The 24,520-nt window shown below is 41.2% G+C and overlaps 1 protein-coding gene across 1 annotated transcript in view; it reads left to right on the top strand.

Annotated features, from left to right (window-relative positions):
• IQGAP1 (IQ motif containing GTPase activating protein 1) overlaps nucleotides 1-24,520 on the top strand; it is a 110,825-nt gene that overhangs the window by 13,318 nt on the left and 72,987 nt on the right. The window lies entirely within an intron of this gene.

Genomic DNA, 24,520 nt, shown 5'->3' with positions numbered 1-24,520 from the left:
TGAGTGATGTAGGATGAGTTTCTAAAAGTGGAATTTCTTTATTTTTTGGTTTTGTTTTAGATCACTTTATTGCCAAACAAGTTGCTACAGATTTATGAGAACAAATCATTTGATTTTCAAGGAACCTTGAATTTTAAATATTGGAATAAGGGATTGTGGACCCATACCTCTCCATGAATATTATAAAGAAGAAAATCCAAACCAAGAATTTACAAAGATGAATTTATAATCATCCCTCTTCCAGTTTATCTTCTTTCTCAACCTCACTTGCCAGCTCTACTAGACATTCAGTTAGGCAAACCTAGAAATTACTTTTTTTTTTTTTCCTGTCACCTTTCAGGTCTAACTGATGCAGTTTTTTAGTGTTGTTTTAATACGTGCATGTGCAGACATGAGTGCACACACACCCACACCCCATCTATTTCTGTCAGTTCGCCCCATCCTCACTGCCACTTCCCATATTCAAGCTACTCTCATCGCCTAACTGATTTACAAAGATAACCCTTCATTTGGTCTCCTGTCTCCTGGGCTTTACTGATGGCTCAGCAGTAAAGAATCTGCCTGCAGTGCAGGAGATGCGGGTTTGATCCCTGGGTTGGGAAGATCCCCTGGAGGAGGAAATGGCAGCCCACTCCAGTATTAAAGCCTGGAGAATTCCACGGACAGAGGAGCCTGGAGGGCTATAGTGCGTGGTGTCGCAAAGAGTCAGACACGATGAGCATGCACATATCCACTTTTGATCTCTTGCAAGTGATTCTTTATCTTTAAAGACAATGATCATTTACAGGCAAATAACCCCGCACCCCCCCCACCCCCAGCCCAATGCTATCCCATACTATTTAATTTCCTCTCTCCTGAGGAAACAGTTAAGATAGGAAACAACACACCTGCAAGGTGCTGGTGGAGTTTGACTCTAGGCCCAAATCTATGATCTAAACCAAATTAGTTTGTTTTTTTGTTTTTGGTCACTAAGCCCTGTCTCTTTTGTGACCCCATGGACTGTAGCCCGCTGGGCTCTTCTGTCCATGGAATTTCCCAGGCAAGAATACTGGAGTGGGTTGCCATTACCTCATCCAGGGGATCTTCCTGACCCAGGGATCGAACCTGAGGCTCCTTCTTAGGAAGTAGATTCTTTACCACTTAGCCACCAGGGATGCCCCAACGCATTAGTTGAAGTACTGCATTAGTTATATTATACTAAAAGTAGAATTTCTAAGTCAGTGGGAATATCCACATTTTGTTGTTGTTCAGCTGCTCAGTCGTGTCCGACTCTGTGACCCCATGGACTGCAGCATGCCAGGCATCCCTGTCTTTCACCATCTCCCAGAGTTTCCCCAAACTCATGTCCACTGAGTCAGTGATGCCATCCAACCATCTTATCCTCTGTCATCCCCTTCTCCTCCTGCCTTCAATCTTTTCCAACATCAGGGTCTTTTTCAGTGAATCAGTTCTTGGAATTAGGTGGGCACAGTATTGGAGCTTCAGCTTCAGCATCAGTCCTTTCAATGAATATTCAGGGTTAATTTCCTTTAGGTTTGACTGTTTTGATCTCCCTGCAGTCCAAGGGACTCTCAAGAGTCTTCTCCAACACCACAGTTTGAAAGCATTAATTCTTTGGCGCTCAGCCTTCTTTATGATCCAACTAACATCTGTAAATGACTACTGGAAAAAACCATAGTTTTGACTATTCAGACAAATATTGTCAGTCTCCTCTCTCTGGAGGTTGTACCAGACTATATGTACATCAGTGATAAATGAGAAGACTGCTTTCCCTATGATTTCACTAACCTAGAGTACGTTTTCTTCGGTATGTTTTCATAGTTACGAATTTCATAGTTGAACGTGGTGTTGTAATTGCAGTTTGTTTTTCAGATTGCCTTTCTCCGAGTGAAGCTGAGCATCTTCACATGTGTTTAAGAGCCTTTCTGTGTCCTTTTCTGTGAACTGTTTGGGAGTTCTGTGCTCGTTTTTCTTTCTTCTTCTTTTAAACCCTTGAAGTTTTTGTTTGTTTATTTTGGCTGCACTGGGCCTTCACTGCAGGCATCCTCTAGTTGTGGAGAGCAGGGGCTGCTCTCTGGTTGTGCCTGGGCTTCTCACTTCGGTGACTTCTCTTGCTGTGGAGCACAGGCTCTAGACACTTGGGCTTCGGTAGTTGTGGCTCGAGGGCCCTAGAGGGAAGGTGCACCGACGTCAGGGCTCCGAGGCTTGTGGAATCTTCCTGGGCGAGGGATTGAACCTGTGCCCCCTGTACTGGCAGGCAGATTCTCACCCACTGGACAACCAGGGAAGTCCTGCTCATTTTTCTAGCGTGTTATTGCTCTTATTGATGTAAAGCGAGCTCTTTTTATATTGAGGAGGTCGACCCTTTGGATGCTGTCTTTTAACTTTCAATTTTAAGGTGTTTAAAATAATTTAGAATTTTAAAAACATGTTTGGTTTTACTAAGCTTTTGTTTTTTAGCTTTATGGCTTTGTATCATTTTTAAAGGGACTCTTTAGTCCGTCTCCATACAAAAATATTCCCCCAGGCTTTCTTCAAGTATTTTTAGGATGTAAAGAATTTTACCATTTGACCCTTTGATCCTTTTAGAATTTATTTTGGTGTAAAGAGTGAGGTAAAACTTTTTCTCTAGATGGTATTTGGATAGTATCTTAAATCAGCTGTCCCCAGCCTTTTTGGCACCGGCCCCTGGATCGGTCCCACGGATGGGGGTTAGAGGAGGTGGTTTGGGCTGATTCAAGCACAGCAGCGTTGGCACTCTGATGAGAATCTACTGCTGATGCTAATCTGATAGGAGGTGGAACCTAGATGGTGATACAAGCAATGGGGAGTGACTGTAAATACAGATGAAGCTTCATTCGCTTGCCAGCTGGTCATCTCCTAACAGGCTACAGACTAGTACCAGTCCGTGGTCCCAGGGCTGGGGACCCCAGTCTTAGATGTCGAGCACCAGGATGGCTCTCTCATGAAATGTGCTCCGGAATTTGCCAAACTCTTTAGTCGATGAATTGAGATTTAACTTTCTTTTTTTTTTTTTCTCAGAATAAAGCATTTCAACTTTTGAGAATTTTGCAACATATGGCTTAAATATCCTCTTGGAAAAATTAGCTAGAAGTTTCCAGAGAGTTTTCAAGCAAGTTGTATTATGTTAAAAAGGTTAATAGTGTAATGAAATTGGTCTTGAGAAAACAGGTTTTGGATGGACAGTTTTGACATGTATACTGTGAAGGTATGAGTCAACTTGTCAAACTCACAATTTATTCTTTGTGTTAAAGGAGAGTACAGTTTTGAGGAACTTTTGAAGACTGTGTAGCTAACCTCTGTATCACTATTTTGAGGTGTATTCTGTTAATGTGACGTTAAGGAGGAAAGGGTTTAGTGGTCAGATATGTTTCAGAAATACTGTAATAAACCAAGTTAAACAGATTATGTAACTAGTGGACTGTTAGACTGTCATGGGCTGTAAATTCTGAATCTTCAAGGGCGAGGATCATGTAGGCAATATTCCTCCAACCTAGTTTACTATCAGATTTTTTCCTCACAGATTGTCTTTCTTAGGACTAGTTGTTTGGGAAACAGTGTTCTCTATCAGAATAATGGATTCAAGGGACTATTTCAATTAAGAATTCAAGACCTCTTGATGGTCACTTCTTAACTGTTTTATGTTTTATCTGCAGTTTCATTACTTCCTTCATTGAGTTCTGATGTTCTTGATTTATGGAGCTTAAACTAAAGCCATTAAGGTACAAATTGGTTAGGCACAATTACTGAACTGTCGCCAGCGATCTTTAAGACATTGTGAAGAACAGGAGTGTGAATTTTGAAAATGGGGGACTGCAAATGTACTAGTTACTAAAAGGGAGAAGACACCACAAATTCTAGTCTAGTGAGCTAGTCTCTGGCAGAAGTCCGTAGCATACGCCCTGTCGTGTGTTAAAGAGGGCTCCCCTGGTGGCTCAGACAGTGGAGAGTCTGACTGCAGTGCAGGAGCCCTGGGTTCGCTCCCTGGGTCGGAAGATCCTTCGGCAAAGGGAATGACTGTTCACTCTAGTATTCTTGCCTGGGAAATCCCATGAACAGAGGTGCTTGGCGGGCTACAGTCTATGGGGTTGCAAAGAGTCAGACACGACTGAGAGACTAAGCATGTATATATGGCTTATGGGAAGAAATGAAGGGATCCTTAGAAGTCAACCAGGACTTCCTGAGAAAGGCCCTGTCACCATGACATCATTGCCTTTTGGACAGGGTCCCCAGATTAGTGAATCAGAGAAGCAGAGTAATGTCTAGATTTCAGTAAGGCATTTGAGAGTTTGTCTTGTGATGCTTCTGCAGATTGGATACATGTGGACTAGACTGTAATGTGATTAAGATTTGTAACCAGTTGAATAAATCATTCCAAAAGAGCTGCTCGGTGGGGAGTGACTGCTTCATGGGTGTAGGGTTCCTTCTGGGTGGAAATTTTCTGGAATTAGATAGTCATGGTGGTTGCACATCATTGTGAATATACTAAAAACCACTGAACTCCATTCTGTAAAATGGTTAAAAAATGGTGAATCTATCTAATATACATTGTAGCTCAAAAAAAGGAGCTGCTAGGTTTTTAATTCAAAGATAACTTGTTAGGGCATGTTACATGTAAAACATTTGTGTTTGGACTTGTGAATGCATTAGTGGTATACTGATCAAACTTCAATTGCTGGAATGGTTACTACGCTGCACATAGTTAATACATGACAGATTTTGCTTTCAAAATACTTTGAATGTAATGATGGAATTTAATAATGATAACTGTGACGTCCTGCACTTGGGTTCAAAAAATGGAGTGTCTGCAACACAGGATAGAGAAGTAGCATTAGTAGGGAGAGGATTAGTGAGAATAAAAACAAAGTGAACCAAACCTGAGCTTTCTGTTTTATTTTAGGAGCTAAGGCAATGGCATCCCACTCCAGTACTCTTGCCTGGAAAATCCCATGGACAGAGGAGCCTGGTAGGCTGCAGTCCATGGGGTCGCCAAGAGTCAGACACGACTGAGCGACTTCACTTTCACTTTTCACTTTCATGCATTGGAGAAGGATATGGCAGCCCACTCCAGTGTTCTTGCCTGGAGAATCCCAGGGACGGGGAAGCCTGGTGGGCTGCTGTCTATGGGGTCACACAGAGTCGGACACGACTGAAGTGACTTAGCAGTAGCAGCAATGCAGCTGCTGACTTTCTTTCTTTATTTTTTTAATTGGAGGATGATTGCTTTACAATATTGTATTGGTTTCTGCCATACATCAGCATGAATCAGCCACAGGTATGCATATGAGATGTTTATTAACTCACTAGTAGGAATGTGACCTGTGCAGCGAAGGAAGAGGTGGTTCTACTGTCCTCTGTAAGAATCAGAGGCTGCCTGAAGCTGGTTTTATGTTCTGGAGGCCATACTTTAAGAGGGACGTGGACAGAGGAGCCTGGTGGGGTATAGTCCATGGTGTCCCAAAAAGTCGGACACAACTGAGTGACTGAGCACAGCACAGTACGGAGATTATAATGCTTGGGGAGTAACTGAAGGACAGATCACTTAATATGGAAACAAAATTTAGAGGGAACACAGAATCATAGAATCGCAGAAGATCAACCTCTCCTCCAGTGTAGGAATTTATTCACCCGTTAATGTTTTGCCTGCCATTATTTAAAAATCCCTGAAAAATGAAAGAGAGTGTCAATTTATCATGTGCGGTACCAGAGGAATGGAACTTGTCAATGAAAATCTGCTTAATTGAGGAAGAACTTTGTAACAAGAAGAGATTTCCCAAAACTTGCTTTGAGAAAACACATGTTGCAGATTTTTATGTACAGATCGTATAAGGATTAGTGGAAGATTTATGTTCTAACCTAAGGGCTTTCTCAAGTTACTTAAAATAGTTTTTATTTCCATTTCCTGTTATTAAAAGGTACTTTTATTTTGAATGACTTGATAGTATTCCATTGCTCATTGTATTTTTTTTTCTGACATGGCTAAAAATGTTGGGATGGTTATGTTGCGTGCTTAGTCGCTTCAATTGTGTCTCACTCTTTGCGACCCCATGGACTGTAGCCCACCAGGCTCCTCTGTCCATGGGATTTTTCAGGCAAGCACACTGAAATGAGCTGCCATTTCCTTCTCCAGGGGATCTTCCAGACCCAGGAATTGAACCTGGGTCTCCTGTATTGCAGGTGGATTCTTGACTGACTGAGCTACAAGGGAAGAGTTATTCAAAAATTACTCAACATCAAAGGATGAAAGATCTAACTGATGTCAAAAGGCAATATAGATTGCCCTGGAAATGATGCAAAAAGTTAATGTGTGAAAGTTTAGCTAAGGAAGAAATTCTTTTATGGCTGAGTTTTGCAATATAGTCTGAAATAGTATGGAAGGGAATGGACAGCATAACTGTGTGTGTGTGTGTTCGTCTTACTCTCTTGTGCTCCTTTAGGGGTGAGTCTTTTTCCACTTCTTGGTGTCCAACAGCATCTGGCCACAGATGTTGCCACAGTGCTTTTCACAGAGTAGATGCTCAGAATATCATTCCATTGAATTGGTGAAAAGTTGTGTGGAATAGGGGGGCTCTGGTGGTTGAGAGAATTCCATTGTTGATGATGATGAGAGTTCAGCATTATTTCTTTTTTCTTTCATTATTTGGCTGTATTAATCATTGAGACCAGGACTGTGGTCCTCAAGCGAGAGAAAACAGTTTGTGACATTCAGCAGTTATTTACTGAGCACCATGCTTCAAATAGAAATCAGAAAAGGATTCCACCCTTACCTTCTTAAATAATGTTAAGAGGTAAAGAGATACTGAGTAAAAAAGTCTAGAGGAAGTTTGGAGGAAGAAGAGATTATTTCCAGTGGTAGACGGTGGGAGAGTTCATGGATGGAGGTGCCTTTTGAAAGTACCACTTGAATTGTCAGAGATTGGCTGTGCCGATCAGAAGTTTTATCAACCTTTATTCTTAGTACACATCTCCATCCCTGGCTTCCCATGTCACAACTTGATGAACTCTACTTTCTCTACAAACTCCCTCATTTTTTCTGGCCCTAACAAATTTACGGCATCTCTTTTATCATGCCATCTTGACTTCCTTCCCTGTAGCAATGGGAGAACTGTTTTTCTTCCTAATATTCAATCTTCTCTCTGTGGTCTGGATCCTGTGCCTTCTTGTCTTCTAGGTTCTTATCCAGTGTTTTTTTCTTAACTTGGGCTCATAACTTGACTTTTTTTTTCAGTTCTTTTTCTTTAGCACATAAATGTCCTCACCCATTTTAGATAGACCCCCTCAATCTGAGACCCTGTCTAGGATTATTGTCTCTCCTTTTCTCCTTGAAGGAAAGCTTGTCTTGATTCCCTATGTCCACTTTTTTGGTGTGTCTTAACTCAGGTGGGTATGATCGTGTGCCCTCCTTTCCGCCCACTGTGATTTCTCTTTCTTGAGTCACCAGTGACCTAATTGCTGTGCCCACTGGAAAATTTTCATGAATTATTTTACTTAATCTCTGCAGCATATGACACTCTTTGTCTTTTCACTTCATGAGATTTTTCTTCGTTTTAACTGGGTCTCTTTTTATGCTTTAAAATTTTGACCTGTGTAAAAATATATTGCCTATCTAAGAAAATAAATTTAGGCAGTGCCTCCTCCAAGAAGCTTACTTGGGCACTCACCTTTACTCCGGGTCTGAGTTAGATGCCCCTCTCTTGTGTCTCTATGGACTTCCCAAGTGTCTCAGTGGTAAAGAATCCACCTGCCAGTGCAGGAGATGCGGGTTCGATCCCTGGGTCTGGAAGATCCCCTGGGGGTAGGGCATAACAACCTGTTCCAGTATTCTTGCCTGAAAAAGCCCATCGACAGAGGAGCCTGGCAGGCTGCAGTCCATGGGGTCACAAAAAGTTGGATGTGACTGAGCACACACACACTCTTGTGTCTTTTTAGCTCCTGCCCCCCAGGTGTCTTTACTGTAGTTTTCACAGTATAGTGCTTTATACTTATGTCTTATCTAATTTACTGTGAGTCTTAGGGGCTTCCCTAGTGGCTCAGATGGTGAAGAATCTGCCTGCAGTGCGGGAACCCTGGATTTGATCCCTGTGTCAGGAAGAGCCTATGGAGAAGGAAATGGTTACCCACTCCAGTATTCTTGCCTGGAGAATCCCATGGACAGAGGAGCCTGGTGGACTACAGTCCATGGGGTCACAAAAAGTCAGACATGACTGAGTGACTTTTTTTTTCACTTTAGAGACCAGGGGCTATGTCTTTCATGATTATCACAGTTAACCCCGACTCTTGGTATATTCTCACTAACGATTAGATCTGACCATTCACTTTTTTGGTGTCTTCTTGCTCTGCAGGCCCTCCTTGCTCCCCTGGGCTCTAGCAGCTGCTGCAGTTGGCAGTGACTCAGAGAACTGTTTTTTTTGCAAAGAAATATGTGCCTGTCTTCCACCTAGTAGAGGACTCTCACCGGTTTTTTTTTTTTTTTTCTCAAGAGCTGATTGCAATCAGCAGTGACTAGGCTGAGGCTTTAGCTTACTTTGAAGTTTTTTTTTTTTTTTTTTCCTTTAGGGTTAAAAGGTCTTTCATGCTTTATGATATGTGGTAAAGTCGAGGTGGATGGGTGGATAGGTTGAACACGATAATGTTTCACCAGGCTGAGCTCCTGAATATTTGGTCCGAAAGTGAGTTAATCCTGTTTGCCCAGAACTTTTCACTGAAGTATAGTTTAAATACCATAAAATTCTCTCATTTTCAGTGTATAACTCAGTGATTTTTAGTAAATTTACCAAATGGTGCAGCCATCACCATGGTCTAGTTTCTACCACCCTAGTTAAGACGAGGGACCGTTTTGAAATTCAGGCATTTACTTTTGGCAAATGAACCGGGCATACCTCATGTCCAGTTCAGCAGAATGAAATGATTAGTTCAGGGATGGGTCTATATTAGGTATCAAGGAACACAGAGGTTAAACTAAGTTACTTAAGATGAAGAAAAAAAAAATTCCCTTCTACTTCTCACTTATTCCTATAGCTGCTCAGATTGGTTTAATTCATATTCAGAAGTTTCTTTTAAAACAGATACTATCAAGATTTCTCATTTTGCGTGTATGGCTTGGAAAACTAGCCTGCCTTTCTTCAGTAGTTCTGAACCCATTAATAGCCCCTCTTCCTAATCCATTGTGTTTGGAGTAATCTTGTAAATCAGACCTAATCACTTCCTTCCCTGTTTCAAATCCTTCAGAGTTTCTGTACAGTTTCTTCCTTTGGCTTGACATGTTCCCCCGCATCAAGACACACAGACACACACAAACCCATTAACACATAAGAACCCAGCCCTAATTCCCCTCCCTCTTCATATGGTGAGGAACGCCTTTTTGAGTAATCTACACTCCTTTTTTCTCAGGACTGGGTTTTTGCCACACAATGTTGAAATCATGAGGCTGTTTCCAAGGCTGAGATGGTGCTCAATGTGTTAGTGGCTCAGTACTTATCCTGTTTATGAGGAAAGACAGCCTACTTGGGAGGTTTTTCCTCAGTGAGTCATGCAGACATTTGGGGGCCGTTTGCTCTGCAAGCTGGGTGTGTACCCGCCGAGCCGCTCCTGGAGGAACCGAATCTCAGTGGTTTGGAGTAGTCAGTTCCGGCATTGGTGTGTTCCGCTTCTGTATTGCACAGAGCTGGGCAACCGCTGAAGTCATGTGCTGGGTGGAACTTGTTCAACTGGTTTCCTCTTCACAGACCCCTGATTCAAATTCCCACCTTGATTCTTCCCTCCGTATGCTCTCGGTCTGGGCTTGTTTCAAGGTTTACCACATGAGAGTCCTCCAAATAGTCATTTCTTTGTCTTGCCGAGTGGTGGGATGGTAGGGCCACGTAGATGCTCCCTTTGACAAATGTTATCAGGGAGCCCACACGTTACTGGGTGTCAGACTCTAGAAGCAGGTTTATTTCTGGGATTTGGCTGTCCTCTACACATGCACAAACACGTAGCTACCAAAATTTAGAGCCTTAGCGCTTATATGCGTTACCTCAGTTAATCCTCACAGCAGTCTTATGAGAATAGGTGCCATTCCTAATCCTGCTTTACAGACAGGAAGTAAGCTCAGAGGTATAGTTAGGTCATTCTTGCTCATTATTTCCTTCCCTCTTTTCTCAAGGAAGAATCGGGTATGTTCCTTTCCATAGATAACTGCCCCCCGTGTTCTTCAGAATCTTCTTCTTTACTCTTTGTTTCTTGTGTCTTTAGTCCCGGCTTTCCTTGCAAGGTGCAAGTAAGTGCCTCTTCTTCAATTATTTAAAAAAAGAGAGAGGGAAATACATGCCTTCCCTGGCTCTGCCACCACTGCAGACTCGGTCGGTTCCGTCGCTCAGTCATGTCCGACTCTTTGCGACCCCAGCTGTTTCTTTTCTCTCTTCTTTCTTTATTTCTGGCTGGGCTGGTCTTCGTTGCTGCTCTTGGGGGCTGCTCTTTGTTGCAGTGCTCAGGCTTCTCCTCTCATTGTCTTCTCTTGTGGTTGAGCACGGGCTCTGGGGCTCTAGCAGGTTTCAGTGGTTGTGGCACACGGGCTTAGTTGCTCCACAGCGTGTGAGATCTTCCTGGACCAGGGATCGGACCCGTGTCCCCTGCATTGGCAGGTAGATTCTTAACCACTGGACCACCAGGGAAGTCCTAACCCTTTCTTTATTCCTCTGGTTTTTCTTCCCTTTTTAGATTTCTTGAGAAAGAACTCTACACTTGCTGTCTCTGGTTTTCCACCTCTACTGACATTTCTGGTGATAGTATCTGATCCTGTCTCACCACTCCACTGAGACACCCCCTGTTGGGGTCCCAGATGACCTTCTTTCTTATTTGCCAGGTTCTTTTCTTGTTGCCACCCATCTCTGCAGCATTTGAAGTTGGTGACCTCCCCAGTTTCCTAAAATGTTTTCTTCCTTGCCTGCCATCATGTGATTCTCTCATAGTTCTCATTTTACCATAGGAACTGTTCTTTCTCTGTAATATTTGCCTCTTAAGTGTTCTCGTTTTCCAAGGCACAGTCCTGGAACTTGAAAATTTTTCGCTATGGTCTTTCTTTAGGGAGCTCATCCACTCCCGGGGTGCCACTTTTCAAATCTAGGTCTCCAACCTGGTTTTTCTCTTGAGTTTTTCAGACTTGTACTTCCAACACGTCTCTACCTGGGTGTCTCATGGACCTCTCCAGTTGAACACGTTTCAGACATGAGCTTTTCATTCTGGCCTGCTTCCTCAGGGGTCCCCAGCCTTGTTTAATGGCATTGTCTTTTATTTAGCCATCCATTCCACGAGTCACCAAATCATATCTTAAAAATAAAACAACCTTGTTTCTTTTATGGAAGTTTTTGCAAGTTTGCTGTAGATGGTACATGTTGCCAGTGGGACAGTGTGAGAATGTGAAGTTTCCCTACATACTGGGCAATAATAAGTTACTATCCTTTTTTATCTTTGCCATTCTGATAACTGAAAATGGTTTTATTGTTACTTTAATTTGAATTCCTTTGATCAGTAGTGAGGTTAAGATTTTTTTCCCCATAATTGCTGGTTATTTGTATTCTTTTCTGAATTGTCTGTGTTTCTAGAGCATTTTCCTAGGGAGATATTTGTCGTTTTATTTATTTAAAGCATATATATGTGTGTGTATGTGTGTGTGCGTGTGCGTGCGTATCTAGAAATTATGTGAGGGGACTTCCTGGGTGGTCCCATGGTTAGGACTCCATGCTTCCACGGTGGAGGGTGGGACTCAGGTTCAGTCCCTCGTCAGGGAACTAAGATCCCACATGGCATGTGGCCAAAAAATAAAAATAAAGATTATGGGAGATTATTAGCTCCTTGTTATGAGTTGCAAATTTCTCCTCCAGCTTCTTTCAGATTTTAATTTTTTTTAATTGCCTTGTAGAAGTTTAATGATGTAGCCAGTTTATTTCTCCCTTTTAAAAAATGATTTCTGTGTCCACAGTCTTGTTCGGAAAGGCCTTTCTCATTTCAAGGTTATATGACCATTCATTTATTTATTTTTAAATGTTTAAAATTTTTAATGTTAATTTTAAAAATTAAAAAATTTTAACATTAATTTTTTAATGTTTTAAAATGTCTAATCCAACTTGATATTTAATGTAAGGTCAGGAGCTTTTTTTTTTCCCCCATTTGTCTGTTAAACCTTCATCTTTCTCAGTGTCCTTCTAACCCCTACTCCCAGCCATATAACAGATCCTCAAGTGGGGTCAGTTCTTTCTCTGAAATTGCTCATCACTTTTCTTTCTGTTTCCACCGTGCCCTAATTGAAGAGCTTATTACCTCTCACCTGGATCCTTGAGGTAGTTGCCTAATATTTCTCTGTTGACCTGTCTTCTGTGCTGTTGTCCTAGTTACCGTGCTAAATGTCAGATCTGACCAAGCTACTCTTCTGCTCAGAAAGTTTTGTGATTTCCATTGCCTGCAGATTAAAATCCTAATGTTCCAGACACATCTCCACGTACTCCTCTACCACGAGGATTTGTCATTCCTTAAATATGCCATTTGTTTTCAGTCCTTTTTGCTCTTTTTTGTGCTGTCTCCTTTATCCTCAGTGTCTGTTTTTCCCGTTTTCACCTCTCTACATGCAATTTACCTTATAAAGCCTAGTTCAAATATCATCTCCTATTGTAGCCAGTAGTTTAAGCATCTCTCTTCTCCGAGGGGTGATCTCCAGGTATTCAGCACTTTTTTATGCCACTGTAAGGTTGCACAGAGTGATCCATTAGAAATGTTTCCTAAATGGGCACATAACTGTCAGAGTACATTTTAAAAATATGTATAAATCAAAGTTTTATCAAAATAGGCTAAATATGAAATTATATCAAGACTATTTATAAGAATTATTTGCCATTATAGTAAAGATGGGCTTTTATAAAAGCACGTATTTTTCACACTAAGGATGTCAACTTCAGTGTTTAATAGGTCTCCTTTTTGGTACTTGATAGAATAAGGGTTGTTAATGAGGGCCATGCCCTGTAGTTTAGGATGCTTTCACAAGAATCAGAACTTGAGCATTAAGAACTTGAGTATTAAGTAGATGATAACTATTATTATTTCAAAGGAAGCAATATATTGCAGCAATTGAGTCTGAGCTTTAGAATCACACCAACTTGGGTTTAATTGTAAGCTCAGACACTTACTAGACAAGTAATCTTGGATAAGTTACTTTACTTTGAGGAGTCCGTGTTTTGCTTTTTTTTTTTTTTTTAATCAGTAAAGTAGGAATAATAATACTGTTTACCTTAAGGGGTTTTGGAGGGATCAACTGAGATACTGCATGTGAAGTAGTCAGCTTAATGTCTGTCTGCCAAAATTAAAACATGGTGTTAGAGGTTTTTTTTTTAGCATTATTTCTAGAAAATGAACCATTTAAAACTTACTTTTCCTGTTTAATAGTTGTGTTTCAGGTAAGATGTCACTTAATTTTTTTTTTTTTTAGTAATTTTCATTTGAGTTAGATTTGTTAAAGCTGTTGTAGGGTTAAACTTGAGGAGAAAATGTTCAAAGTTTATATCCCTTTTTGTGGGCGGAAGGACTAACAACTCTGTTCTCAGTTTCCTTAATGTTAGGAGTTTTGTCACCGAGGTCTGTGTGTGGCCCTGGTGGAGACACCTTATCACAGATAAGAGTGTGCTGGTATCACCAGTTGGTATAATATTCTCAGAACTTTTTGTTTTTAAGTGACTTATTTGTTAAAATATTTGTACTTAAAGAAAAACTTAAAAATCCTGTTTGTTGCCAAAGAGATTTTCTAAAACACAGATCTGATCAGGTCACTTCTGACTTAAAATCCTCCAGTGTCCCTTGTGACAGATGGAAAGGTTTCTTAGCTGATAAGCAGGCCTTGCACCATCCAAGCTGCTTTTTACAGCAATGTCAGTGCCTAGCTGTTCTGTAACCCACTGTGTTTTCTCAGCCCTCCCTTCCTTTGTACATGATACGCATTCTGCCTGGAGGCCTTCTCTGCTTTGCCCATTTGGTTGACTCCTCACCATTCTTCAAACTCCACTAGTATTTATGGATAATGTGAAGCTGGGAGAGAAGTTAGTATTTTGGGCCACAGAATTAGGATCTGCAAATATGTTGACATTCGGGACGATGGGCTGAATCAGCAGAAAGAAATGTGCTAGAGATGAGTGCAAATAAGAATCTAATACACGGAACTGCAGAGATCAGGTTTAGCAGCTGTGTATTCGGGGGAAAACATACTAAGAAACTCTGTTGATTAGCAAAGTGTTATACAGTAATAAAATCAAGGCTTTGTCTGTGGTTTTGGTCTGTTCAGAATGAAGAAGTGATGTTCCAGCTCCATTTCAGGCCAGTCAGACCACACCTGGAACATAAGTGTTCAGAGATGAATGAGGAAGATTCGAGGGACAGGGAGTCACATCTCAGACTCCTGGTAGCACCAGCTGATGCCCTGAGTGGTAACTTCATGCCAGGCACTGTTCTTAACTCTGTGTGGTAATCTCTTAACCCTCACGGTCGTCCTATGAGGTAGATGCTGTTCTCTTTTCTCGAGGCACACTTGAAGGAACTGGAATCATCTTACTGACAGAAGTGTCAGCATGCGACTCATCATATGAGAAGAAAGGAGGAAAAGCACATATGTTTTTAAAATACCGGCCAAGCCCTGTGCTTAAGCCCTGCATTTCATATGTAATCTTATTTAAGCCTCAACAATAGACCTATCCGGAAAGTATTGTTATTCCCTTTTAACAAATGAAGAAATTGGGTAAGTGACTTGCGGTCTTGATAAGTAACAGAGACAAGATATAAATTCAGGTCTTTAAAAGTCCTTGGCCATTTCTGGACACATTATATTTTAATTCCATATGTTGTCTTGCTCCATGAGGCATCTTAGGGTGCTCATGGGGAGCTGATGCTGGCTTAATAAAAAGCTTTTTGGCTACTAGAATCCTGAGATGAAATGGGTTAATAACTTGAATGTGTGATTCCACGTCAGCATCAGTGATCAGAGGTCAGCCTGGATGCTCATATACTTGAGCTCACTCAGTCCTGTCCGACTCTTTGCAACCCCGTGGACTGTATCCCGCAAAGCTTCTTTATCCATGGGATTCCCCAGGGAAGAATACTGGAGTAGGATTTTCTAATCCAGGAGATCTTCCCAACCCAGGGATTGAACCCGCCTCTCTTGTGCCCCCTAACTTGCAGGTGGATTGTTTACCACTGAGCCACCACAGAGTCAGTTTACAGCATGATTTGACCAAGATGTTTTGGGAGTATTCAGGCGTTAAAGTGAGGGAGGGAGTGGGAGGTGAGAGGGGAGTGGAGGAGTTAGGTAGACTGGAAGGGTTTTAATGAGCCTTCCAACCGTGAAATTCTATGAATAGTAAGATAGTTTTCAACATGAGAGTTGGTAACATGAGAATTGTGTTGGCCAATGACTTTTCTTTTGTGCATATATTTTATTTATTTATTCATTCAGTTAGTTTTTGTTTTTTTGGCCTCACTGCACGGCGTGTGGGATCATAGTTTCCCAGCAGGAATCCACCCTGTGCCCCTTGCATTGAAAGCATGTAGTCTTAACTGCTGGACTGCGAAGGAAGTCCCAAATTTATTTCATTTTATTTAGATTTCAGCTTTATTTCGGTACAAGTAGCATATAAAATTGTAGGACTTTGAATGCAAGTACATTGTGGTGATGTGATGTATGTATACATTGTGAAAGGATTTCCTCTGTCTAGTTAACATATCCATCACCTCACATGTTTATCTTTTTCTTTGTTTTTCTGGTGAGAACATTTACGGTTCTGCTCTCTTTCACTTAAACAATACAGTGTTATCAAGTATAGTTACTGTGTTTTATGTTAGAGCCTCAGACCCTATTCATCTTACAGGTGTATGTTTGCATCCTTTTACCAATCTCTCCCTATTTTCTCCAGGCCCTACCTCCTGGCAAGCACTAAAAGTTAGACTTTATGTATTTTATCAGATTCCACATGTGATTGATACCATACAGTATTTTTTTTATACCCTTTGGTTTATTTTACTTAGCATACTGCCCTCAAGCTCTGTCCATGTTGTCACAAGTGGCTGGATTTCCTTCATTTTCATGGCTGAATAATATTTCTTTGTATGTATATGCATACCTGATGCTGGGAAAGATTGAAGGCAGGAGGAGAAGGGGACGACTGAGGACGAGATGGTTGGATAGCATCACCAACTCAATGGATATGAGTTTGAGCAAACTTTGGGAGATGGTGAAGGACAGGGAAGCCTGGTGTGCTGCAGTCCATGGGGGTCACAAAGAGTCAGACACAAGTGACTGAAAGCAACAACAACAGTACATGTATCACAACCTCTTTATCCATTCATGCATTTGTGGGTCCTTGGGTTGTTTCCCTATCTTGGCTGTTGTGAATAGTGTTGTGATGATTGTGAGAGTGCAAATATATTTTTGATATTCTGTCTTCATTTCCTTTGGACATACAGTCATTCCTCTGTATCCGCAGGTTCAGCATCTATGGATTCAGTCAACTGTGGGTTGAAAATATCCAGAGAAAAAATAATTCTGAAAAGTTTCAAAAAGCAAAATTTGAATTTGCTGCTTGGCAGCAGTTATTTACATAGCATTTACGTTGTATTCACAATAATTCACATAGCATTCACAATGTATCAGGTATCATGAGTAATCTACAGATGATGTAAAGTATATGGGGGGGGTGTGCTTAGGTTGTATGCAAATACTATGCCATTTTATATACAGGAGTTGAGCATCCTTGGATTTGGGGTCTTACCTGAGTCCAAGGTTTTGGTCCTGAAACTGCCCTGTTAATACCGAGGGACGTCTGTATACCCAGCAGAGGCACTGCTGGATGGAAGGCAGTTCTGTTCTTAGTTTTTTGAGGAATGTCCATATTGCCTCCATAGTGGCCACACCAATTTATATTCCCACTGTTGACTAGAAAAAAAAAGTGCAATCTGAAAGTTGAGAATTATGTTTTATTAGGCTTACTTAAACCCAAGAGACAGCCTCTCAGATAGCTCAGAAGGACTGTTTCAAAGAGGTAAGGGAGGAGCCAGGAAAAAATGAGAGTTTTTTGGGAAAAAAAGCCCAAAATGCTCAGGTAGTCAGAACATCATAAGATTACTGCTATCAACACCACCACCACCACCCAGACATCTCAGGTTAACAAATTTAGTGTTTTTCTACATATGGGAAGATGCAGGAGTCTGAGCTTATTGAAATTATTACTTTTTTTTTTTTGGTGGTACACTGTGCACCTTGTGGGATCTTAGTTCCCCAAACGAATCGAACCTGTGGTCCCTGCATTGGAATCACAGCCTTGTCTAACTCAATGAAACTAAGCCATGCCATATGGGGCCACCCAAGATGGACGGGTCATAGTGGAGAGATCTGACAGAATGTGGTCCACTGGAGAAGGGAATGGCAAACCACTTCAGTATTCTTGCCTTGAGAACCCCATGAACAATATAAAAAGGCAAAAAGATAGGATGCTGAAAGAGGAACTCCCCAGGTCAGTAGGTGCCCAATATGCTACTGGAGATCAGTGGAGAAATAACTCCAGAAAGAATGAAGAGATGGAGCCAAAGCAAAAACAACACCCAGTTGTGGATATGACTGGTGATAGAAGCAAGATTCGATGCTATAAGCAGCAATATTGCATAGGAACCTGGAATGTCAGGTCCATGAATCAAGGCAAATTGGAAGTAGTCAAACAGATGACAAGAGTGAACGTCGACATTCTAGGAATCAGTGAACTAAAATGGACTGGAATAGTTGAATTTAACTCAGATGACCATTATATCTACTACTGTGGGCAGGAATCCCTCAGAAGAAATGGAGTAGCCATCATAAGTCAACAAAAGAGTCCAAAATGCAGTATTTGGATGCAATCTCAAAAATGACAGAATGATCTCTGTTCGTTTCCAAGGCAAACCGTTCAATATCACGGTAATCCAAGCCTATGCCCCAACCAGTAATGCTGAAGAAGCTGAAGTTGAATGGTTCTATGAAGACCTACAAGACCTTCTAGAACTAACACCCCCAAAAGCTGTCCTTTTCATTATAGGGGACTGGAATGCAAAAGTAGGAAGTCAGGAAACACCTGGGGTAACAGGCAAATTTGGCGTTGGAGTACAGAATGAAGCAAGGCAAAGGCTAATAGAGTTTTGCTAAGAGAATGCACTGGTTATAGCAAACACCCTCTTCCAACAACACAAGAGAAGACTATACACGTGGACATCACCAGATGGTCGACACCGAAATCAGATTGACTATATTCTTTGCAGCCAAAGATGGAGAAGCTCTATACAGTCAGCAAAAACAAGACTGGGAGCTGACTGTGGCTCACATCATGAACTCCTTATTGCCAAATTCAGACTGAAATTGAAGAAAGTGGAGAAAACCACTAGACCATTCAGGTATGACCTAAATGAAATCCCTTATGACTATACAGTGGAAGTGAGAAATAGATTTAAGGGACTAGATCTGATAGAGTGCCTGATGAACTATGGATGGAGGTTCATGACATTGTACAGGAGACAGGAATCAAGACCATCCCCAAGAAAAAGAAATGCGAAAAAGCAAAATGGCTTTCTGAAGAGGCCTTACAAATAGCTTTGAAAAGAAGAGAAGCAAAAAGCAAAGGAGAAAAGGAAAGATATAAGCATCTGAATGCAGAGTTCCAAAGAATAGCAAGAAGAGATAAGAAAGCCTTCTTCAGCGATCAATGCAAAGAAATAGAGGAAAACAATAGGATGGGAAAGACTAGAGATCTCTTCAAAAAAAATTAGAGATACCAAGGGAACATTTCATGCAAAGATGGGCTCAATAAAGGACAAATGATAGGGACCTAACAGAAGCAGAAGATATTAAGAAGAGGTGGCAAGAATACACAGAAGAACTGTACAGAAAGATCTTCATGACCCAGATAATCACAATGGTGTGATCACTCACCCATGGCCAGACATCCTGGAATGTGAAGTCAAGTGGGCCTTAGGAAGCATCACTATGAATAAAGCTAGTGGAGGTGAGCTATTTCAAATCCTGAAAGATGATGCTGTCAAAGTGCTGCACTCAATATGCCAGCAAATATGGAAAACTCAGCAGTGACCACAGGACTGGAAAAGGGCAGTTTTCATTCCAATCCCAAAGAAAGGCGATCCAAAGAATGCTCAAACTACCGCACAATTGCACTCATCTCACATGCTAGTAAAGTTATGTTTAAAATTCTCCAAGCCAGGCTTCAGCAATACTTGAACCATGAACTTCCAGATGTTCAAGCTGGTTTTAGAAAAGGCAGAGGAACCAGAGATCAAATTGCCAACATCCGCTGGATCATGGAAGAAGCAAGAGAGTTCCAGAAAAACATCTATTTCTGCTTTATTGACTATGCCAAAGCCTTTGACTGTGTGGATCACAATAAACTGTGGAAAATTCTTCAAGAGATGGGGATACCAGACCACCTGACCTGCCTCTTGAGAAATCTGTATGCAGGTCAGGAAGCAACAGTTAGAAGTGGACATGGAACAACAGACTGGTTCCAAATAGGAAAAGGAGTGTGTCAAGGCTGTATATTGTCACCCTGCTTATGTAACTTATATGCCAAATACATCATGAGAAACGCTGGGCTGGAGGAAGCACAAGCTGGAATCAAGATTGCCGGGAGAAATATCAATAACCTCAGATATGCAGATGACACCACCCTTATGGCAGAAAGTGAAGATGAACTAAAGAGCCTCTTGATGAAAGTGAAGGAGGAGGGTGAAAAAGTTGTCTCAGCATTCAGAAAACTAAGATCATGGCATCTGGTCCCATCACTTCATGGGAAATAGATGGGGAAACAGTGGAAACAGTGGCTTACTTTATTTTTGGGGGTTCCAAAATCACTGCAGATGGTGATTGCAGCCATGAAATTAAAAGACGCTCACTCCTTGGAAGGAAAGTTATGACCAACCTAGATAGTATATTCAAAAGCAGAGACATTACTTTGCCAACAAAGGTCCGTCTAGTCAAGGCTATGGTTTTTCCAGTGGTCATGTATGGATGTGAGAGTTGGACTATAAAGAAAGATGAGCACTGAAGAATTGATGCTTTTGAACTGTGGTGTTGGAGAAGACTCTTGAGAGTCCCTTGGATTGCAAGGAGATCCAACCTGTCTATCCTAAAGGAGATCAGTCCTGGGTGTTCATTGGAAGGACTGATGTTGAAGCTGAAACTCCAATACTTTGGCCACCTGATGTGAAGAGCTGACTCATTTGAAAAGACCCTGATGCTGGGAAAGATTGACAGCGGGAGAAGTGGACGACAGAGAATGAGATGGTTGGATGGCATCATTGACTCGATGGACACGGGTTTGGGTAAACTCCGGGAGTTGATGATGGACAGGGAGGCCTGGCATGCTGCGATTCATGCGATTGCAAAGAGTTGGACACGACTGAGCGACTGAACAGAACTAATGATTTAATGATGCTGAGCATCCTTTCAGTTACCTGTTCATTGTTTGTATGCCTTTGGAAAACTATTCCGTACCTCTGTCCATTTAAAAATTGGAGTGTTGGTTTTTGTGTGTGTGTGTGGTTTTTTTTTTTTTTTTGCTGTTGAGTTCTTCAAATATTTTGGAGATTGACCCCTTAACAGATATATGATTTGCAAATACTTTCTTCCATTCTGTAGGTTGCCTTTTCATTTTGTTGATGGTTTCCTTTGCTGTGCAGAAGCTTTTTAATTTTATATGATCCTTCTTGTTTATTTTTGCTTTTGATGTCAAACCCTCCAAAAAAATTGTCCCCAAGACTGATGCCAAGGAGCTTACCCTCTATGTTTTCTTAAAGGGGTTCTACAGTTTCAGATTTACAGTGTTCAAGTCTTTAACCCATTTTGAGTTGATTTTTTTCGTGTCTGGCATAAGATAGGTATCAATGTGCAGATTTATTCTAAAGTGAACTTATACAGTTAAATGCTTAACTGTTATAAGGAAGCTTTGTATCTGAGCTGAGAAATACTGGTGGACTTACAGTTAAGCTGAAATATTTAAAACCCTATTAAGTGGACAAAATGTGCAGAGATACCAGTCTTTTTCCTGCTTGGGAGAGTTACAGCTCTGTCCTGTTTAGACAGCTCTGTGGAGCTCAGCCGTGTTAGGCTTCTGGGGTGATGTGGTAAGAGCAATAGTGGTTTAGTGAGAAGGATTCTAAACTAGGAATCAGGGTCCTCTTATCCCACCTTTGTCACTAACTAGCAGGTAGCCTTGGATAGACCTTAATTCTTATTTGTAAAACAAGAGGGTTGTGCAAATTGGTACAATCTTTGGGTGAGCTTTTGGTCAATAACGTCTTTTGTTTTGGAGTTAGACTTCTAAGATCTTTCCTCAGCAGTTAATTATACATACAGAAGAATATTGTGTACAAAGATGTTCCTTGGAGAATTATTTAACAATTGAAAACATTTAGAAATGTTATAAATATCCAAGATAGGTGACTGATTAAGCACTTAGTAGAATTTTAATGTGACTCAGGGTGTTCAGAGACTGTATAATAACATGGAAAATATTCATAAAATAATGAGAAAGTTCTTGTAGTTTTCTATAATGGATGTGTGTTATATTGGGGGGAAGACCCCAAAGGGATTTGTCCTAACAGCTCCTTGCTCTCGCATTTTGTGGTTCTTTGAATTAGTGGCAGAGGGGGAATCTCAGATGGGCTGGAGAGGACGGGTGGGTTTGTTGTTATCTCCTCAGAATTATAGTAGAACTCAAACTGCTGCTATGATTAAAAATGATAGTAATATAGCACGTCATTTAATATTCTTAATTTTCCAAAATAATTTTGTCCTCATTTAACTAATTTTATGCTTATAAACAAACCAGATGATACTTTTGCTGTGGAGCAGAGTTTAGAATGAAGGATGAGCCATGCAGGGAACTGGAGTGCAGTTAGGGGCTTGTTTAGAGACCCTCGTATGCTTTGCTTGTTTATTCTAGCTCCTGCTCTCTGCTTTATCTTTTTTGACCAGGTCACAGGTGACTTTTCTTTCGGCCTGACAGTTGTGTGATACGCAGGGCATTCACCTCCACCAGAAAGCTTGCGAGTCTTGTCCTCAATCGGGACTGGTTTAGAGTCGTCAGACAAGAGGAGGCAGAGAAGGATTGTAGGGGGTGTGACTGTGGTCCCTCCTTTTACTGTGATTGTAATCTAGTGGTCTCAGAGGAGAGGAGAGCCTGCAGAGCCCTGGTCGCTGGCTCTGATGCAAGGCAAAAGAACTAGTGAGCTGTTTATCCAGTCTTCTCCATTTTGAGAGGAAAACATTACCTTTTCTTTACACCCTTATGTGGTAAAGGACTGTGTTTCGCTTCGAGTTATTCCAGATTTGTCCCTGTTAACGAGAACACAAGTTAGACTGCCTCCTGAGAGCAGGGGTTGCCAGGAGCTGTTTGCTGTATCCTTTTCAGCAGTAAAACATTGGAGGGATGATTATTTCTGATGACTACAGCTCTTTTTCATACCATGGACCTACATTCTTCCCCACATTGCCCTCCTGGTCTTTACGCTGTTGGAGAAGCATAGTTTGGATTTTATAGTTGTTACTAATTGGTATCTAGTTGCTGTGGCAACTCTCTTGGGAAATTAATTTGTTTCTTCTTTTTCCTCTAGTGACATTTCAGTTCTACTAGTAAAAGAAAATCCAGAGGAGAAAACATAATATCATTGGATATAGGAAATAACCAGAAAATTCTCTTGCCCATTCATCTATCCAACTAATATTTATTTGAGTACCGACTTAGTGTCAGATGTTATGCTGAGTTAGAAACAGGATAGTTTTGAAAGTGAGGTTGAATAACTATTTTGTAGAACTTGAGAAAGGCGGGGCCACTGTTGCTTTCCTTTATTATTTTTTTTAAAGATTCTGAGTGGTAATCTAAGTTTGAAAAGATGGAATACAAGGAATTTTATTATCTTTTAATTTAAACTTTATGTATCAATTGACATTATAAATGCTTAATTTTTCTGTTGTCTCATTTGTCAGTAAATCTAATTTTTACTTCAGTCTGCTGTATCTTTTTTCTTTTGTGTTTTTCATTTGGCTTTTCAAATATTTAGCACTAGTGAAATAGACCAGGCATCATATAGGGGTCCTCTTCCCACCCCACCCACTGCCCTGGTGTGGTGAAGAACATGGGGATAAGAATAGCCTTGTAAAGTTTGAGTAGCATAATTTTAAATTAAGGGTTTTCAATATGGAGTCAATGAAATCTCTGAAATTATAAACTTAGGTATGTGTACATTTTTGAGGGGAGGCATATAGCTTTCCTTACATATTCCAAGGATTCTGTGACTCAAAAAAAAAGTTTAAAAGCATTGCCCTGAATGGTATTTTAGTTACCTACATTTCTGTTGGTAGAAAATGTATGCAAGTAAATTTTGCTTTGTTTTGTCTTGAAAGTGAAAGTGTTAGTCGCTCTGTCCAGTGACTGTGAGCCCGTGGGCTGTAGCCCACCAGGCTCCTCTGTCCGTGGAATTCGCCAGACAGGAATACTAGAGTGGGTTGCCATTCCCTTCTCCAGGGGATCTTTCTGACCTAGGGATTGAACCCAGGTCTCCTGCACTGCAGGCAGATGCTTTACCATCTGAGCCAGTAGGGTTTTATCTTGGGCTTCCCTAAAATCTTATAAGGGGAATCTGAGGTGGACAGTAGAGTTTTCTTTTCCTTTCCAACTTCCTCTCCCCTCTTAAAAAAACACTTAATTCATTTGTACTGGTTCCATTGGAGTTTCCTAAAGTATTTTAGGTGAGATGATTGACTGTTTTGGTTAACCCCCAAACGGCTTTAAAATCTGAATCTAGAAATTCACTGTCAATGCTGAATTCTCAAACCAGAAGAGAACTTCATCTACAAATTTAAGTTTCTGAGCAGCTGAGAGATGGTGGCTTCAGTTACAAAGGATTATTCTTAGGAGTTCTTCAGGAGCAACTGAAGGAGTGAGGGAGAGGGTCTGGGTTGAGCTTCGTGGGCAGTGAGGACCCGGTCCAGCTGGCGTCTTGTTGCAGGAGAGGAAAGGAGGGCAGAGAAGTGGGCGGCGTTTATACTCAGGAATTTTCCTCAGCTCCCGGCTTCTGAGGTGTGACTGGGCCAGGACAAGGATGTATGTGAAACTTAATCTTTTTTTTTTTTAATTATTTATTTATTTATGTTTGTCTGTGATGGGTCTTCGCTGCTGCTCGGGCTTTTCTTAGTTGCAGCAAGTCGGGGCGGGGCGGGGGGTGCTACTCTCTAATTGCTGCACGGGTTTCTCTCATTGCAGTGACTTTTCTTGTTGCAGAACGTGGGTTCTAGGGTGCTCAGACCTCAGTAATTGTGGCTCCCGGGCTCTAGAGCACAGGCTCAGTAGTTGTGGGGCACAGGCTCAGATGCTCAGAGTCGTGTGAAATCTTCCCAGATCAGGGATCAAACCCGTGTCTCCTGCATTGGCAGGTGGATTCTTTAACCACTTAGCCA

The sequence above is a fragment of the Capricornis sumatraensis genome, chromosome 19 (genome assembly GCF_032405125.1).
Source record: "Capricornis sumatraensis isolate serow.1 chromosome 19, serow.2, whole genome shotgun sequence".
NCBI lineage: Eukaryota > Metazoa > Chordata > Mammalia > Artiodactyla > Bovidae > Capricornis > Capricornis sumatraensis.
This window is presented reverse-complemented; position numbering and strand designations above follow the sequence as displayed.